The sequence below is a fragment of the Symphalangus syndactylus genome, chromosome 2 (assembly GCF_028878055.3).
Source record: "Symphalangus syndactylus isolate Jambi chromosome 2, NHGRI_mSymSyn1-v2.1_pri, whole genome shotgun sequence".
NCBI lineage: Eukaryota > Metazoa > Chordata > Mammalia > Primates > Hylobatidae > Symphalangus > Symphalangus syndactylus.
The window spans coordinates 10,435,003-10,455,336 of record NC_072424.2 but is presented as its reverse complement, the minus strand read 5'-3'; the positions used below and the strand labels follow the sequence as shown (position 1 = coordinate 10,455,336).

Sequence of the window (20,334 nt, the reverse complement as noted above, 5' to 3'; positions counted from 1 at the left end):
ATGTTGAGGACATTATTGCCCAGTGGCATAGAACATGTGATTTGGAGTCAGATCTGGCTGGATTTGATTTCTGGCCCAACCTCTTATTGACCACGTGACTTCACGCATGTTACTCCAGGGTGGCCGTGAGGATCAGACAGGATCCTGTACGTACAGTGTCTAGCACGTGTCCCAAGGACCATTTGTCCTCATAAATGTGATTATTAGGTAGCAAGGCAGTGCTAATGTGGCCCCACCCATGGCCAACCCCAGGGTGTGAACAGTAGCCTTTCTGTCCTCACCTGGGCTTTACCCCCCTCTGTTTCCAAGCTTGTCCACCCAACATTCTCTCACTGAATCGTTACCATGACGCTGTGGATCATCAGTAAGTATCGGTGACCTCATGGGTAGTGGCCATTGAAGCACAGAGAGGTGGAGGGGCTGCCCAAGGTCACCCAGTGGGCAGGGATCTGGCTGGAGAGCACACGCTGCTGCTTCTCCCTCCCTTGGACTATGGATTACAGGAGAGACCAGCAGCCATGCAGGTGGCAGGTGGGAGGCCTGGGGCTCTGCAGGTATGAGCAGACACACATCAGCCCCCTCTACCACCGGCCTTTCATGTCTCCACATCACACAGAGGCCTGGGACTGTCCCGCTGTGTGGTGCAGCGGCTCGAGCACATACACTTTGGGATGATTCCTGGAGTTGTAAAGAAAGAAAATAATTTTCCTTGAGAATGATGGATGCACTGCTTAGCAGTGGAAGAGGAGAGCTGACCTTTCTAGGTAGACAAAACCGAATGCCTGTCAAACATTACACTTTTGTTGCAGTATATTGTTCCAGAATGGAGCGCTGCATATTTTTGCTATAATGCTGTTTTTGTTTCTAAATGAATACTGCAGTGTTCTTTTATGTGGAGGAGGGATTCATTACTGGTTCACAGAACTTTTTCAGTGGTGGGGAAAAAATAGGTGCTTGTCCTCAGCAATGCGTATCAAGCCTGGACACATTTCTGTTAGGAGCACAGTGATTTGTGAATTCCCTGGCAGCTTACCTTTTATTATGGGCTCTATTTTAAACGGAGACATGTAACTTTCCTCTTCAAGACAATATAACAGATACCTAGAATCTTCTCTGTTATCTCTCATTTGTTTTCAAGCCAGCCTCTTTTTTGTGCATTTTATAGGGATTCTTATGTACGAACTAGTTTAAATGGTTCAGATCAGCCAGTTGTTGTGGGGTGGAGGATCATTAAAACAATAATATTTACAAATGTTTCAGCAAAGTGGCTAGTTGATTGGCAGATTTTTCATTCGTCAGCTTTCCTAATTTTCAGAATCTTCCTGAGGAATATCTAACAAACGTCTCTGCTCTGAGTACCATATTCCTGAAAAAAAAACATTGATGTGTTTTCAGGATCGGCCTCCCCTTTTCTCATGCTAATATATTTTATTAATCTCTCGGTAATATCCTCTGCATGCCTGTGAAGGATGCATCACTTTCTGACAGCTCTGCGCCTCAACCCCACCTCTGTCAATGGCAACGCTTCACCCAGGCCCCCAAGCCAAGCCCACGGTCATGCTTAGCTTCCTTCCCTTTTCCCCACTTCTCACGTGCCTCCAAAGCTTGTGAGCTCTGCTTCCTCTATCGTTAAATAGCTGCCCCCTCCCCAGCCGCCCACCACTGCCCTTGAGAACACCTTTTCATCCTGCATCTGGACCACAGGTGTGGCCTCATTAGTCAGGAATCCACAGTCCACATTTAGCATGGTCCTGTCCCTTATTCTTCTCTGCAGCCATCACAGTGACCTTCTTTGCAGAGAGCAGAATGGGAACACCCAGGCTTGCAGACTTCTGCAGCCCCCTTGTGGCTTCAGCCCAAAGCCAAAGGTCTCTGCAGCATTCTGGAATCTGCCCACCACACATCCCAGACTCACAGCAGTAATTTATTGGGTCCAGGCCTTATACTGAGTTCTGCATCAGGTCCTTACCTCCTTTACTAACCCAGCAGGAAATTTTATCATCTCTATTTCGCAGATGAAGAAACTTAGGCTGAAAACCGTCGTGACTTGTTCCAAGGTCAAAGCCAGGATCCAACTTATTTGCCATTTCCAGAATGTTCCATACACTCTCTGGCTTCCTTGCTCTTGTTCATGTGTTCTTCCTGGGAATTTTCTTCTTGAGAAAGATGCCCTAACTTTGGCCAAACACAGGTTAGTGTTCTGCTTCCGTCTTTCATGGCGCCTGGGCTTGCCACGACCTAGCACTGCTCAGCCCTGCATTTCAATGATCTGTTTATGAGCCTATCCTCTGGACTTCTTTCAGGGTAAGGAGGTTGAGGTTCTGTCCATGTATTTTTTTAAATCTCTAAATCCTAAGCAATTGGCACAGAAATAGCACATAGTAGATGCTCACTAATGTTAAATGGCTGGTTTAGCATATTGATGTACTCATTCAACTAGTATTTTATGAGTTTCTGGTACATGCACAGAACTTTTCATATACTAAAGATGTTCAAGCTGGAGATAACAGAGTTTCTATTCAGAAATCACCAAATTAGCCATGGGTGCTCTGTCTTTGGGGAGGGTCTGCACCTGCCTTCATCATCTGTAAAATGTGGATCATACCTCCCCACCTCATAGGGCAGCTGAAATGGCAGCAAACATCCTTAATGTTAATCCAGAGTCCTACTGTACTGTGTTGTTGTAGAGATGTGAAGACACATAAAGATGGAAGGGGCGGGTGGGGAACAGCTATGCACCAGGAGGGATAAAACCAGGGCAGCCCAGAGGACTCAGAAAAGATGTCAAGGAGAGAGGAGGACTTGACTTACTGGATCACCTAGCGTCTAGTGGGTTTGGGTGAGACTGGGGCTTTGTGGGGCAGGGAGCAGCATGAGGGAAGTAGGGGGACTGTGCTGTGTTGGAGCCCTGTGAGACACAGTTGTGTGAGTGAGTGGCCTCTAGAATGTGGATCACCGTGGTGTCTGCTCAACTTGATGCCCTTCCTGGGAGCTTCCAAACCTGTTAAGCAATCCAGAAGGGCTGTTTACCAGCACACACTACTCTTCTTATCCGTGCCAATCTCATCAGCAAACATGCTATTTCCCTTATTCGTGAATAATAATTATTATTATTTCATAATAAAATGATCTTTCTGAATAATTATTTAATGCCAGAGCTCATCCATTCTGCCTTAGTGAACATTGCTTTGCCCTGGCCTCTGGCCACAGGTTAGCATGGACAGCCGAGTGTCAAGATCATCACCAACCAGGCCCTTCACACACATGCTTAGCCTCATCGTAGACCTAGGGTCACCTGGTGAAAGGCAGGTGTGTTTCCAATTGGCACTCTAAAAAAGAAAACCTGCAAACACTGATGTAACATATCTGAGTATTAGAGATCAATCATTTTCTCTGGGGCTTACTGAACAGGAATTAGCTCAAGAAAAACATCTTTAGCGTGTTCAGTTACCATTAGCGTCAGGCACCCAGCAAGCTTGTCCTGAGTACATTTCAGAGTCCGAGCCCAACCGGAGGAGCGAGGGAGGTAGAGGGGAGTAAAACAGGCCTTGTTTTCCAGGACTGCTCTTCTGGAGTCCCACTGCACTGCCCAGTGTGGGGAGTCCTTGTGACAAGCTACCCTATATCTCTGAGCCTCAGTTCCTCCTCTGCAAAATGGGTCTACTAACAAACTCCTCATATGAGTATTGAGAGGATGCAGTGATCCCTGTTGGGTGCTTAGCGGGGAGTCTGGCATGAAGTTCCTGTCCTTAACAGTGGCTGTTTCTTCTGCAAGGGTCTTCTCTTAGTGGCTGTTAACACCATCCATCCCTGTCCTCAAACACTAGAGCCCCTGCCAAGAAGCTACTCATCGGGCAAAGATTTTTTTTAAAAAAACATGAGAGTGACTGTCACTATCTGAGATGTGTCCGTGCCCAGCGCCAAGAGGTGGACAGATCCATAACTCTCCCCTCTGGGGCTTGGAGGGCACCCCTACACCTCGGAAGGGAGCCCAGAATCAAATTGCCGCGTTTCCAAATTTGATGCCGATAATAATGGCATAGACAGACGAGGCAGTATGGAAACCAGCAGACACTTGTACTTGCAAAGGAGGATTTGTCTGGCTTTCTAATTTGCATGTTTCCTAATCCAAAGAGGGTGCCTCAACCGTGGAGTAATTAGAGAGTGTGTGCCTTGGTCGGGGGAGGAGGGAGCTTGAGAGGCAGGCAGGGATGCACGTGGATCTGTGCTGAGCAGCTGCCCATGAATAATTTCTAAAAGTTGCCAAATATTTAGAAGTCCTGATCGTCTGTCATAGACTGGCAAAAAGGATGGTTGAGAAAAATGGGTCTTTTTTTCCCCCCAGGCTTAGCCACATTGTTTTAAAGATTTCATCTCCTTTTCAAGGTGGTTTAAGGCTGTGGGGTAGGCAGGATAAGATTCTACTAAACTCCTTCGTGTCAAGGAGTGCTCCCTCCCCCGAGTTCAGTAGCTCCTTCTGTCCTGTCTTTCATGTATTAGAAAATAGAGACATTAACAGCTTTACTGTTGCCTGGAAGGTAAACAAGGAAGCTGTGAGTATGACATCAGTGCGAATCTGAAGCCTAGATGATTCAGAAACGTTTTGCTTTCTTCCATCATTTGAATTACCACTGGAAGCAGAATGAAGTTGTCCGATAGAATGCAGAGACAGCCGCAGGGGCCGTGGCTGCAGTTCTGTCCATTCCCACTACACTGAATTAAAGTGATGAGGTCTCTGTTATTTTTTCATCTGGAGTAATGATCCTGCTCTTTGACCAGTCCATCTAAAGTAATGGTCGTAGTCATGGTGCTTGAGTGTTACTGTGATTGAGGGTGAATGACAGTTCTTGCTACCCCAGTGCTCTAATTGATCAGGACAACTCAGTGTCTTTGGGGAAAAACTGGAGTCCAAGAGAAGGCAGCCAGGATTGAGGAACTTGGCTCCTGGGGCTGGTCATTCACAGTAAGACTGCTTCAAGGTCAGTATCTCTGGCATTTAACTGCATGAAGTAGAGTTTTATTCTTGTATCCTTTCTTTATAAAATTTTAATACACCATGAAAAGTTCACATTTAGATATACACGTAGAAACATGTATGTAAACATGTTAAAATAAAATGTAAATGCACTTCCAAAAAATTCTTCAAGGTTTAAAAGACTGGCTTGGAGATATGCATGCTACACAAGCCACTCAGCAACCTACATTCTGCCCACTCGAATGCTTATGGCGCTTTAGGCCAAGGTTGTGTGTAAAAGGCATTTTCCTTTTGTCTGAGTTTGGAAAGATTGGCCAGTTCTGTTCATCTCAGAAGTAATTTGAATGTTTCCCTTAAATGGAATAGTTCCAATGGACTGATTCTAAATGCTGTAGTTTTATTTTCTTCTTTGCAAGGTTAGGATGCACAATAACGTCGCTCGGTCTTTCCATGTCTTGTGAGTAATCAGGACCCAACCCAGCAGCCTAGCCATTTCCTGTGGGCGCCCTCACTGGCCTGACCTTGCCTGCCCCTGCCCCCCTTCCTAAGGGTGGATTTCCCCTGTTCCGATGTTGTCACCCTGCCTTTTTCCCAGGGCCTTGTCGGGCTTCCTCCCTGCCTCTGTTCCCTGGAAGCAGAGTGGCTGCAGCTGTGAGCTCCAAGGACTCACCAGCCAAAACTCCAACTCTGTGGCCAGGCTGGTCCAGGCCTCTGTGGGCCGGGCTGCTTCCAAAGACCCACTTCTCCCACAGTAAATATATGGCCATCCCGGGGCTTTCCTTTCTGGAGGAGAGAACATAATGGAGGACTCTCTAGGACTGGAAAGGATTTTAGGGAATAATCCAGTATCATTATTGCCACCCGCAGAATGCCTTTCCTACACCATTCCTACACTAAAGGAATTACAGCTTCACTGGGAGGAAGGAGATATAGACAAAACAAAACAAAACAAAACAAGCAGACGAGACTGGGCATAGTGGCTCACGCCTGTAATGCCAGCACTTTGGGAGGCCAAGGTGGCTGGGTCGCTTGAGCCCAGGAGTTCGAGACCAGTCTGGGCAACATCAGGAGACCCTGTCTCTACAAAAAATACAAAATTAGTGGGACATGGTGGCGCACGCCTATAGTCCCAGCTTCTCGGGGGGTGGCTGAGGCAGAAAGACAGCTTGAGCCCAGGACATCAAGGCTACAGTGAGATATGATCGTGCCACTGCACTCCAGCCTGGACTACAGAGTGGGACCCTCTCTCAGTTTAAGAAAAAAAATAAAATAAAATAAAACAAGCAGACAAACGTACATTGCAATGTAGGATGGCTTCCTCCGGGAGGCCTAGCCAGGAGTGGGTTCAGCAGCCCGAGGCTGGCATCACCACAGCCCTGTCTCCTCACTCTGTGATGCGGGTCCAGAGCCTCACCAAGCCTCAGTGTCCTCATCTTTAAAGTCGGTGTCGCCGGCCGGGCTTGGTGACTCATGCCTGTAATCCCAGCCCTCTGGGAGGCCGAGGAGGGTGGATCACTTGAGGTCAGGAGTTGGAGACCAGCCTGGCCAACATGCCAAAACTCCATCTCTACTAAATATACAAAAATTAGCCAGGTGTAGTGGTGCATGCCTGTAATCCCAGCTACTCAGGAGGCTGAGGCAGGAGAATCACTTGAACCCAGGAGGCGGGGGCTGCAGTGAGCCAAGATCCCGCTACTGCACTCCAGCCTAGGTTACAGAGCGAGACTCCATCTCAAAAAATAAATAAACAAATAAAAATTTAAAAATAATAAAGTGTGTCTTGCCTTACCTACTAAGATAGTTGTTAGATGTGGGAGAGACACCATAAGCAGCGCCCAAGGCACTCCACAGCCCGAGAAATCTAAGCTCACCTCTCCTTCCCCTTGCTGGAGGACAAAAACGTTCAAGAGAACAACAGGAAGCTTTCCCATGAGTGGAAGGATGCTGTGTCAGCTTCTCACTGACCCCACTTCACGGATCTGTCTGCTCAAACCAACCTCCCCAACCCCCAGCTTTTAAATGTGCCTCTTTAACAGTTTCAAACCTATTGCTCAATATTTCAGTAGCCATCGGCGTCACAGTGTTGGCCTAATGGAAGTCTTCACTTGGTAAAGGTTTAGTTTAGAGAACATCATGATTGGTTTTTGCTCTAATTCTTTAAGAAACTGATAGTTGTGGTTTCCTGCTATCATGTGTGAGCCACAAACCAATAAAATACATGATCTATTTGTAGTACAAAAATAAGCGGAATGTGGTAGTGCACACCTGTAGTCCCAGCTACTTGGGAGGCCGAGGCAAGAGGACTGCTTGAGCCCAGGAGGTTGAGGCTGCAGTGAGCCATGATTGCACCACTGCACAATAAGGCAAGAGTTCAGTGTATTCTTGCCTTATTTTTTAAAAATTAACTCCAAATTTACTTTCAAATTATGATTTGTGTTTGATTGGGCTTGTCAATCGTGCAACCGTTGGCAAAGTGCCAACAGGTTCTACCAAAATTGGTCCTTTCCCATGTGGTTTTAGTCTGGTTTGACTCAAGCCTGCTGCCACTGTCTGCAGCCCCGCTCCAGAAACTTTTGCCTAGCATTGGGCTTTATTTTACATTAAAAAGAATCAGCATTGCATTGGAAAATTGATCATTTCTATCAATCCTCTTGAGATATTGGAGGTATAACTTCCATTCCTGGCTTCTTCCCTTGCTTGGCCCCAGTCAGACACCACGAGTCACTCTTCTCAGCATCTTTTCTGGTTCATTTTGGGGAGTGGAAAGGATGGACTCTTATGATAACTTATTCCTACAAAAAAGCAGTTCCCCTATCTGCAGTGATCCTCAAGTAATCATTTCTTGCCCAAAAACCGATGCCCTCTCAATCCCCTGCCATCTTGCTCTATGTTATACTGGGTTCCACTGCACCCTGGAAACCCTCTGTGTTTTTATATGTTACGCAACAGATTTTCCCCAGTTGTTTTATATAGCTGCCCCAGTAGATGCTTTGGCATTATATAGACTGTCTTTTACATTTCATTTATAATTGTTGTTAGTATATACAAATCTTTTTTTTTTGTATTAGTAACTTTGCACCTTGTGACCTTAACTCATATATTACCTGTAGACTATTATGTCATCTGAGAATAAAATTTTATTTTTTTTCTTTCCAATGCTTATGTCTTTTAATTCTTTTTCCTAACTTAGTGCATTGGCTATGATTTCCAGGATAATGGTAAATAGGAGTGGGACAAATCCTTGCTTTGTTCCCAGTACTGGGGAGAGGTATTAAGTCTTTCACCATTAGGAATAATTTGAGCTGTAAATTTGCCCAAATAGACTTAAAATTCCTTAGTAACCAGAAGTATTTTTTCTGCTTCTTGGGCTTCAAACATACCTCATGGGTCAGCTTTTAAATGTATAACAATATACATTTAAACAATTTTTTTAAAATATAACAATTTATAACAACTTTTAATTGTGTGCTGTAGAGTCTTTATTTGATTTGATTTAAAATATCTAGTTTTGTCAGGACTAAGATAGCAAGTAGTCTATTTTAGTGAAAAACATCATGTACTGCATTCACTATTTAAAAATAGTGACAATCAAAACATGCTTCCAACCCTTCACCAGTGCAGACATGCAGTGATGACTGAGCAAGGTCTCATTCACAGGTAGATAGCAGCCTAATCAATAATCCCAGTGTGAGGCTGCCATGCTGACCACTTAGAACAAAACAAGCGAGCTAAGTTCATCCACTGAGGAATGGGTCAACAAAATGTGGTATATCCATGCAATGGAATATTATTCAGCCATTAAAAGGAATGAAGTACTGGTACATGCTACAGTAGGGATAAGTCTCAAAAACATAAGGCTATTATAAGTGAAAGAACCCAGTCACAGAAGGCCACATATAGTAGGAGTCCATTTATATGAAATACTCAGAATAGGCCAATCCATAAAGACAGAAAGTAGATTGGTGTTGCCAGGGGCTGGGGACAGGATGGAGCTTGGGAGCTAGTGAGCTAATAGTGGGTGTGGGGTTTCTTTCTGAATGATGAAAATGTTCTAATATTAGATTACATTGATGGTTTCAAGCTGGGTGAATATACTGAAAACCATTGAACTGTACACTTTAAACAAGTGAACTTTATGGTATGAAAATTATATCTCAATAAAACTGTTTTTTTTTTTTTAAAAAAAGAATAGCATGAGAGCTAAATTAATGGGAGGCTGGGCATGGAGGCTCATGCCTGTAATCCCAGCACTCTGGGAGCCCAAGGCGGGTAGATCACTTGAGGCCAGGAGTTCGAGACCAGCCTGGCCAACATGGTAAACCCCATCTCTATTAAAAATATAAAGATTAGCAGGGCGTGGTGGCATGTACCTGTAGTCCTGGCTGCTCAGGAGGCTGAGGCAGGAGAATCGCTTGAACTGGGAGGCGAAGGCTGCAGTGAGCTGAGATCACTCCATCGCACTCCAGCCTGGGCGACAGAGCAAGACTCCGTCTCAAAAAAAAAATAATAATTAATTAATAGCAATGATCAGGCTAGATAATGATTAAGCTAGAAAGCTGGAGAAAGGGAGCTGCCCCAGACCAGGTTGTAAAAGGCTCTTTTGGGGGGAGGTTGGGCTAAAGGAACTACTTGAAGGGGAGGGAACCCTATAGTCCACAGCAGAAGCAGCTGACTGATGGAGCATCTTGGGGGCTAGGTCAGTGGCCACACCCCACCATCAACTGACCATTAGAGGTTGTATTAAAGTTTGGGGTAGGACATGGTTAAAAGTTGATGACTGCAGCCAAAAGAAGTATCATCTAGATGAAGAGGGCTCCAGAAGACCCTGAACAATTAAGCAAAAATGGTATAGTCGACTAGTGCTGCACAGAAGGAAATGGCTAGAATTAGCAGCCAACTCCTGTTAACCAGAAAACTAACTTTTTTTTTCTTCTTTCTTTTTCAGACTATAGCCTTCACTTTCCCTCGGTGAGTACAAAACTTTTTAAAAATTATTTTTGATGTACAGATAACTAGCTTAAAATAATATGTGGGATTTAATTATTAGAAGAGCACTGTCTTCTTGAGAAAGAAAGCCATATGGTCAGCGTGTTATATTTGAATTTTATGCCTTACCTTGCTTGAACAGGCTCTTATCACACCTTTTTGTTACATCATTTGCGTGTGTGTGTGTGTGTGTGTGTGTGAAATTTGGCTCAGCTGCTTGGTCTCCTGAAATGTATTGTTGAGGACACAATTTCTACATGCTTTCCCTTCACTGACTTGTCGTTGCTTTTAAAACGGCCTAGCCTTATCTCAATGGCACACATCCGACCAGTGTTCAGGAACGTGGGGGCACATAATTGCATTGATGGTAACTGCTTCTTAAATTGATCTGCTCTAGAGAAAACTGCTGAAAAGGAGCTTCTCCGGATTGCACGCTCAGTAAAAGCAGTGTCGGGGTGTCGCATAATTTTATGCCTTTTGGGTCCAGGCAATGGCAAAATTCCATGGCCTTGATGTCCTTAGAAAAAGAAAACTTTAAACAACAGAGCCCTTTTGCAGTCTACTTAATCAATTTAATGCTGTTAAGTTTCCTAAACAAATCGAAGGAAGAAAATCTAAGCGCTTTTGCAGCGTCTGCAGCGTGCGGGCGAGTGGCACATGGACTTCTGGGTGTGCTTGCTTTCAGCAGGCACCATGATGCCGGCCACCGGGAAGCTGTATTTCCTAAATGTATTGACGTGTTTGAAAGGCACTGACTCCATTCTGGAATCATTTTCAGGTCAATGGATCAATTATTGTGCCCTAGCTGGCCCTCCTTTTTAGGCAGGGTGCCCTTTGTGGCACTGTTCCATCTGGGCATAAATGCTTATGATCATTCTTGGTGTGATCAAATGCATTTTGACTGTGTGGATTGTTTCTTTCTTTCTTGGTAAGGAATGTTAAGTAAAAGTAATGATTGATTAAACTAGAGAAGAGGGATGCCTTCATTTGCCACCTACTAAGTTAGTTTTGTTGTCCATGTTCTCCATTGCATCATTATAAGAGGTTGATTCTCAATGGGGAACTCTTCTTGGGTAAATGTCAGTGGTGGCATCAAAGAGAAGGATCGTTACTGGAATCATATTTGTGGGATGGAGGATTAACTATATGAAATCTACAATCCCTTATAGCCTCAGAATCCTATACAAGGGGTGTTGGCTGGTCGATACTGGTTCGAACTCTTATTAAATGTGGCTTTCCTCAAAAGCAATGGAGCTTCATGCTTTATCGAATGCAAACGTGCCTACCATGCTAGAATGAAATATTTGAGTGTCAGACCCCACAGATACAGCTCCTTTTGAAATACAGGGCTCAGATTATGATTTGTTACAAGTGTGTGACCTTTGCACCCCTTGTCTTTCCACTCAGTACTGGCCCCTCCGCACCCCGTTTTGCCTTCTGCCACTTCCAAAATTTCCTATTCCTCCCGGCAAGTTGACCTGCCCCCCATCAGTGAGTCAGCAGCTCCCGCAGCTGAGTGATCCTGTGACAGGTGCTTCCGGGGCTCCTCCACCTCCCGGCATTGTCTCAAAACCAGCAAGAGATTCAGAAGTGCGTGCCCCGCCCAAAGGTCACTGAATGTGTGTCCAGGAGCTGACTTCCTGTCCTCCCTGCATCCACCATGGGTAGTTGGCAGCCAGAGCAGCTTTAGGGGGCACCTCTCTTTTCCTGGCCCCATCCTTCCTTTGCCTCCATTTCTTTCTTTTCTTTTCTTTCTTTTTTTTTCTTTTTTTTTTTTGAGACAGAGTTTCGCTCTTGTTACCCAGGCTGAAGTGTGACGGCACGATCTTGGCTCACAGCAACCTCTGCCTCCTGGGTTCAAGCGATTCTCCTGCCTCAGCCTCCCGAGTAGCTGGGATTACAGACAAGCACCACCATGTCCAGCTAATTTTGTATTTTTAGTAGAGACGGGGTTTCTGCATGTTGGTCAGGCTGGTCTCGAACTCCCGACCTCAGGTGATCCGCCCGCCTCAGCCTCCCAAAGTGCTGGGATTACAAGCATGAGCCACCGCACCCGGCCCTGCCTCCATTTCAGTGGGAAAGTAAAGCTCTTCTTCAGGAAGATCCTGAGTTCCTAGATTAAGGGTACTTCTGATTCCAGAAATCTTTCTCTTGACACGAGGAAAAGGTTTTTGAAGCCTGGGTCTCTTATCTGTGCTGCTTTGTCTGCTGCCTTTGTTTGGGACCTGCCCACTGGGCTACTGATATGGTTTGGCTCTGTGTCCCCACCCAAATCTCATCTTGAATTGTACTCCCCTAATTCCCACGTGTTGTGGGAGGGACCTGGTGGGAGATAATTGAATCATGGGGGCGATTCCCCCATACTGTTCTCATGGTAGTGAATAAGTCTCACGAGATCTGATGGTTTTTTAAGGGGTTTCCACTTTAGCTTCTTCCTCATTCTGTTCTCTTGTCTGCGCCATGTGAGACATGCCTTTCACCTTCAGCCATGATTGTGAGGCCTCCCCAGCCATGTGGAACTGTGAGTCCAATCGGCCTCTTTCTTTTGTAAATTGCCCAGTCTTGGGTATGTCTTTATCAGCTTCGTGAAAATGGACTATCACAGCTGCCAAGGTAGAATACCAGACTGATCTATTAGCCCGTTGCATTTTCACTGCTAAGCATTTGAGACATGTACAGAGCTTCAGGATATCTATTAATGGAAGGGAACTGATTGCTCACTTGTGGGATTCAGAGACGTGCTTTTGAGTCAGAACTAAAAAGATAGTTCACCTTGGGCAGGGCGGATAAGCCCACTAAGGCTGGAGATGGTGCCACAGCCACCGCCCACGCTGGCCAGCTGACTGCAGAGGAGCCTAGTCACACGTGCTGGATGAACACATCAGCCTGTGCAAGCCTTCTCTTCTCTCATCAATCCATCACTTCCTAGGATGTGATGTGACATTTAAGTAAGATGACCCAAGGTAAGCATTTAATAAAAGCTAGCTATGGGCTGCACACGGTGGCTCACGCCTCTAATCCCAGCACTTTGGGAGGCCAAGGCAGGTGGATCATTTGAGATCAGGGGTTCAAGACCAGCCTGGCCAACATGGGGAAACCCTGTCTCTACTAAAAATACAAAAATTAGCCGGGTGGTAGTGGCACACACCTGTAATCCCAGCTACTTGGGAGGCTGAGGCAGGAGAATCTCTTGAGCCTGGGAGGTGGAGGTTGCAGTGAGCCAAGATTGTGCCACTGCACTCCAGCCTCCATGACAGAGTGAGACCCTGTCTCAAAAAATAAAAAATAAATAAATAAAAGCTAGCTGTGTTTATCACTGCTACTCTTATTATGATCATCATCACCACAGAATCATGGCAACTGTTTCCAACTTTTAAGGAAGGCATTTAACTGAATTGTAACATATATGCTGGTACTATAGTGGGTATCAAAAGGAGTTCCCTTTACTAGCAGTAATCCAATTTTTCACTTAAAAAAACTATATTAATATTTGACATCTAGGGCGGGTGCAGTGGCTCACACCTGTAATCCCAGCACTTTGGGAGGCCGAGGTGGGAGGATCACCTGAGGCCAGGAGTTCAAGACCAGCCTGGCCAACATGGTGAAACTTTGTATCTGCTAAAAATAGAAAAATAAGCTGAGTGTGGTGGCGGGCACCTGTAATCCCAGCAACTTGAGAGGCTGAGGCATGAGAATTGCTTAAACCTGGGAGGCGGAGGTTGCAGTGAGCCAAGATTGCACCACTGCACTCCAGCCTGGGTGAAAGAGCAAGACTCTGTCTCAAAAAATAAAAAATTGACATCCAAAAAAATGAGTCAAGTCTTTTTTCCTGTTAAGCTGGATTAGGAAGGGTCTCTTGAGTGGAGTCACCCGTTCCCATGTTTTCCTTTCCATTTTGTTTGTCTTTAACAATAGATTTGTGAAAATAACGCTGTAGTTCATATCAGTGATCCAATATGACCAAAGTTCCTTCAACTGGAGAATGCTTGCAACTCTGTGGGTCTCTCACATAGTATTTAATGCAATGAAATTTCAGAATTAAGAATTTATAAAAGACGTATCATTAAGGTTTAAATATTTTCTCCAGACTCTTTGAGGTCTTATATTGTTATACCTAAGGGTATTCACTAGTAAGTACAATTAAATGATTCTGTAACTTGACTATTTCACTTTGGTTCATGGAAATACCCAAGGAATAAAAGAAGACAAAATCAACATGTGAATATTCAGCCACTGTGAGTTTCAATTTCGAAATGTACTTAGGCTTCCCTTCACTCGCTTGTTCTTCTTTAGTAATCTCTGTTTCCTCCTCTGTCACTTTTAAGTAGTGTGATTTTTTTTCTCTTCTGACTCATTTGTGTTTCTTGATGTTGATTTGAACGGCTACCATGACAGGAAAAAAAAAAATCTGTTCGTTTTAAAATAAAGTTCAGGGTTCTGACAGGCAGGGGGACCTCTCCAAGCTTGATTCTGGCTGCATCCACTGGGGTGATGTTTCCAGCAGGGCAGGAGCTATATGCCCCGGGCTGGCCTTCAGAATCCCAGAAAGAAATGAGAAGCCTGGTGGGCAATGCACATACAAAATTAAAACCTTATAAGACATGTGATTCCTATTTCCCTTCTTCATCATATACTTGGGTTTTTTATGAGCACCAATGGATTCCACGGGTTTCTATCCAACCCACAGGGACAAATTATTCTCCTGGTGACTGAATTAGAAGTTGACAGTAAGTTGGAAGAATGCCTTTGGATCTGACATGACAAACAGATTAATCCCTCATTTATTTCCATTTCCAGTCCTCCCTCCCCCCAGGAAAGTTTCCGCATTCTTTCAAGAAGTGCCTCCTAACAGAGCCCCGTAGGTAATCCTTTGTCACAGAGCAAAGGCATGGGCGTTAATCAGTCACAGTTTCCCCTAAGAGGAAATGGGAACACAGATTTCCTATATAAACTCATGTCTCGTCACCGTGTTCACAGCAGACCCAGTTCAGAGTTGGAATTCTTCTAGAAATCCTTTCTCAGCTGTCAGGGAAACATGGATTCTCCAAGGCCAGGCTGGTTTCCCAGCGTCTTCCCAGGAAGACAAGAGGTAACGGGGAGCTCAGAGGGGCCTTTCTTGTCTCTTTGGTTTTATGTCATGGTTGCTTCTAATATAATTTCTAAAGTACGTGAAAATCAGGCTAAAGAATATTACCAGGAAGGCGTCGTTAAATGAAAATTTGGCAAGCCTCGTAGTTAACTTTATCCAGCTCTGTGCAGGAAATCTGGGATCTATGCTTCAGGAAACCATTTCCAGTCCACCACGCCTCGGTCGATAGTGCACTGGGGATGGCACAGAGGCATTGTCTGTTTGGGCCTGGTGGGTTGTCAGACAGCCAAGAATCCAAGGTGAGGTTCACCTTTTTAGAAAAACAGTCCCTAACAATTGCTGGGGACATAGGCCGGCTCGATGACATGGGAAAATCCCACCCATTGTAAATTAGACATTTTCCATCTTTGTAATCAAAACTCCCCTCTTCATTTTTCTTAACAACTAGATTTGTGAAGTGGCATTTTAATTAACAGTGACACTCAGAGCAAGTGTGAGGGACCTGGACTGCGGGCCAGTGAGCTGGTCTTCAAGGAGCTTGTCTGCAGGCTCCTAAGGCCAGGGCCGGCACTCCGTGTGTAAGGGTTTCCTGCCTGTGCAGTTCATGTTGCAGAAACAGATGATATTGTGGGCTGCAGATGCGTGCCAACTGCCTGAGGGGTGGCATCATTCATATTAGGAGAAGGAAGACAAGCAATGTATAAACGCTTTTGGGTGTGTAAGTTAGAGAGATTTCCCAGACCCAGCGGTGCATCAGGACGAGGTCTGGTGCCAGATGCAAGGGCTGTGAGTAGACCAGTCCTACCTGATATAGGAACTCACCCTCAACTGCAGCTCCATCCCCTGGGGGCGGCCCCCTGTAGATTGAGCAACAGGAAAGGGGATTACATTCTGCTCAGAAATGACCATTTGCAGTGACTCTTTTTTTTTTAAACTGAGTCTCTCTCTATCATTCAGGCTGGAGTTCACTGGCACAACCTCGGCTCACTGCAAACTCTGCCTCCCGGGTTCAAGTGATTCTCCTGCCTCCACCTCCCGAGTAGCTGGGATTACAGGCACCTGTCACCATGCCCAGCTAATTTTTCTGTTTTTAGTAGAGATGGGTTTTGCCATATTGGCCAGGCTGGTCTCGAACTCCTGACCTCAGGTGATCCGCCCACCTCGGTCTCCCAAAGTGCTGGGATTACAGGCATGAGCCACCTTACCTGGCCTGCGGTGACTTTTTAAAGCTGCTTATACACATGAACATAAAGATGGAAACAACAGACACAGGGAACTCCAAAAGGGAGGAGGGAGGGAGGAGAGCAAGGCTTGAAAAACTATCTATTGGGTACTATGTTCTCTACTGGGGCAATAGGTTCAACAGAAGCTCAAAGCCCAGCGTTATGCAATGTACCCATGTAACAAACCTGCACACATACTCTCGAATCTACAATAACATTTTTTAAAACTGTTTATTATGTTGCAGAGTTTGGTAAAAATTATTTAAAATGGTAAGAAAGGAAGGATCTCTGTGGAACTATTGAACAAAAACATGTCAAATAATAGATTTTCTGAGTAGCTTTTCTCCTTGTTTTGAATAGAAATGAGCATAAGCAAAAAAAACAAAAACTGGATTTGTGTTTATTTTATGATGAGGGCTGATTGAGTTCTAACAACTTTAAAAAAAATGTTGATAGTATTTAACTGATTTCAAACAACTCTACCAAGATTCATCTGCTATCAGAAATGGTGCAAATTTCATGTTCAAGTGCTATAACATATACATATAGATAGCTTCTTAAAGCTATATATATTATATTTTGCACATACATATTATATATTTAAAGCTATCATGTTGCCGTGTTGCTGCTGAGAAATGAATTTTTTTAAATCTCATGTTTGTGGAAATTATTATTTAGAAAAACAGGATTTGCTCTATTTCCTGTTTTTCCAGATAACTTACATGCCTTATGCTTAAACAAAAATTGCATTTCTGATAGGACACATACATATAGAGCACTTATTTACAAAGCATGCTCAAACTCATGACCTCAAGTGGGCCCCCTAAACACGCAGAGGCAGCAATCCAGGCGTGGCTTGTCACCTCTCCCTTAAAGAGGGGAAAACAGAAACCCAGGCAGGCTGGATAAGTGAGTTGTAGGACAGTGGAAAGGAAGTGCCAGTCCCCTGCAGTGCTCTCTCAGACTGAAACGGTGCTCCTCTCCAACTGAAAAAACAGTCAGCTCTCATTACCACCACCAAAGGTGAAGTTCAGACCTGCCAAAAGAAAAACTTTTCCATTCTGAAAAATATTATTTGACAGTTATGCAAGTGACAGAAAACATTAACAAATAAGAACATACCCTGTGGATTCTGCAAACAGTTTGCTGGTTGATAATTATATTTTGGAACAGTTTTATGATCACTTGAGTTGACCTTGGCTAGAGTTCCCAATTATTTCTGCATGTTATCTGCTGACCAAATCCAGCTTTCTAATCTCTTTTCACACACTTGGCACGTTTCCTTTCAGCAGAGCCAATAATTTGTTCATTCGCTCACTGAGGGTTTATCGGGTTTATCAGGTATCTCTTGCAAGCTCATAATTGTGCAAGATATTGAAAAATGAAGTGGTTGATTCTAGTTCTAATTTCAGGAAATATTGCTTAGAGAGCCAATGTTTGAGTCCTTTCTCTACTAAGTATAAATGTGTGTTTTGCCCAGGAGCCTAGCAAAATGATTGATTAGAAAGATTTTCGTTCTGGAAAGTTGAATGACCCCTGTAATCCCAGCACTTTGGGAGGCTGAGGCAGTTGGATCACTTGAGGTCAGGAGTTCGAGAGCAGCCTGGCCAGTATGGTGAAACCTCGTCTCCACTAAAAATACAAAAATTAGCCAGGCATGGTGACACATGCCTGTTATCTCAGCTACTCAGGCGGCAGAAGTAGGAGAATCGCTTGAACCCAGGAGGCGGAGGTTGCAGTGAGCTGAGACTGCGCCATTGCACTCCAGCCTGGGTGACAGAGCATGACTCCATCTCAAAAAAAAAAAAAAAAAAGAAAGAAAGAAAAGGAAAGAAAGCGGAGTGACTTAGACTTGTCACTTCATCACTCTGAGTCACACCTTCTTGGTCTAAAACATAAAGGGCTGGGTGAGAATTGTTTAAAGACATCTTTATGCTCTAGGGTGGTGGTGGTCTAGATTTGGAGTTAGCAACAGAAATCCCCGGAAAGTAACTACTGCAGGTGTCAGCCATGACTAGGACCCGCCGCACTCATCCCCTTGTCTTGCAGGATGTGTCTGCATGTTTTGGGGTGAATGTTTTGTCATCTTCCTATGAGAAAGCAGCACTGGCCTGGGGGGCTTCCTCCTCCTGCCTCACTCATTTGTTTTTGCTCTCTCACTGCTCTCCAAAAGAAGCGAGAACATTTTTTAAAAAAGCATTTTATTAATGGAAAATTTTTATTTGAAATATGGTCATTTCCTTTTTATAATGTTGCTTCTATTCAGGAAGGAAAAGCTGAGAATCCGTGGGCTTTGATTTTAAAACTCAAACAGAAATGTTAGTTAATAAAACAAAGGTATTTTTCCCACTGTTCTGAGGGCCGTCTGGCAAATGGTTCCGGGGGCCGCGTGATGGTTTATGTCACTAGAAGAAGTGATTCACTGGGAAGGTGCACCACTTCATCTCGTCAGAAACCATGGAAACCCCCGATATCACTCTGTTCCCCTCTTGAGGGAGTTCTCAACAGAAGACACACTGGAAAGTGGATGTCACTGGGATGAAGTTAGAAATCCCAAAAGTAGACTATTTGAGCAAGATCGGATTCAAAGGCATCACTATTTTCAAAACCTGTTTTTGGCTTCCTTCCCATCTGAAGCCAACACCGACATGCTGTTATGCTGTTTCCCGTTGTGGGCGGATTGACTTAATTTTTAATGAGTGATTCACTACCCACGGCTGTATGTTTTCCGCCTGCTGAGCTGAGAATTAAGTCATTTTCCTTTAAAAAATTCTTTCTGATACCAACTGAGTAATGTGGTTCTCAGTGTTTGAGACAAGGAGACATGTTAATATCACTTAAGAGAAGGCGTTTCACCTGACCTAGGCTCCTAAGACACGGCAATCGTGACGCCATCATGACTGGAATGCTCTCGAGAAAAGGAGCCTGTCTCATTCAGCTTTCGAAAACACTTCCTTCTATAAAAACATTTTCCAAAGTTGTGCAATTTCTTGAAACATTTTCTGAGGGTAATACAAAGCCAATCCATTTGGGAAGTCACGTGGCAGGTTTCCTAATGGGAAGCCTGGTAATATCGTGTGTTTCCCTACAGTGTTCGCAGGGTCTCACCCCGTCCACTCTGACGACTCCGACTGGCCTCTGTCCGTCCAGCAGGGATCTGGCAATCCTTTCTGATCCATAATCTTTATTAAAATAGCACCGGAGGTACTTGTGGCCACCAGAGCTATTTAGCTCCTGTCTTAGGCCTCACCCCTTACCAAACTGTTCCCTCTCCTGGGCCCCTCAACACCACTCCTTCAGGATGACTCTGAAGCACAGGCCGCCCTATCTTTACAATGAGTCCCTCCTGCCTGGCCGGAGCACAGACCAGTGAGCCCACCGGGTGAGCAGTTGAAGCTCATCCCTGTGCCCAGCACCTCGGGGCCCCCAGGATCAGATTTTACCCAGTAGAACCCAAGAACCTACAGGATGGGAAACACAGCTAGCAAAGAGGCGGCAGGAGGGGTGCAAATCAGACGGGTGAGAAAGGGAGGCTGGAGGGGCAAGTGGAGCATTCAGTAGTCAGTCGCGGGGAAAACAACATGACCGGAAAAGGAGCAGAGGTGGGGCCTGCGAGGCTTAGTTGCCGAGTGTCTGTGCTAAGCAACCACGTGGGGGTCGGCAGGTCACCCGTCTTCTAAGGACATCCGTCTCCCTGGCTGCCCAGTGGAGCGACCTCTGCAAGGCTCTAGGGTTCTCGCCATCCAGGTTGGGCCCTCAGAAGAAACTGAAAAGTTCTAGCACAAAATTCATGGCACACTGAAAATACAAGGGGTGGCAGCTGGGGGTCTCTTTCCTTTGCGGATGATCTGCTCTTAACCCAGCATCTTGGGCCTCGGCTCAGGGCTTCCTGAAGCCGAGCTTTCCTGGAGAGGAGGCCCCCTGTACAGGGCAGCTGCTCCCCAGCGCTCCTGGGCCTAGGGGCACTCAGGAAACACCCGGGTACCCTCAGGGCCAGACCGCAGGCCTGGAGCCGCTCCTTTTGCTGACGCACCTGCATCAGAAAGCCAGACACCTGCTCT

General features: G+C 45.1%; 1 protein-coding gene across 2 annotated transcripts in view; it reads left to right on the top strand.

The window, feature by feature from the left end:
* The window catches only part of PTPRE (protein tyrosine phosphatase receptor type E), a 179,847-nt gene that overhangs the window by 64,906 nt on the left and 94,607 nt on the right, over nt 1–20,334 (top strand). For both annotated transcript variants that reach the window (XM_055245563.2, XM_055245583.2), the window contains exon 2: nt 9,921–9,943. The gene's annotated coding sequence lies outside the window, so the exon portion shown is untranslated. The remainder of the gene's footprint in view (nt 1–9,920; nt 9,944–20,334) is intronic.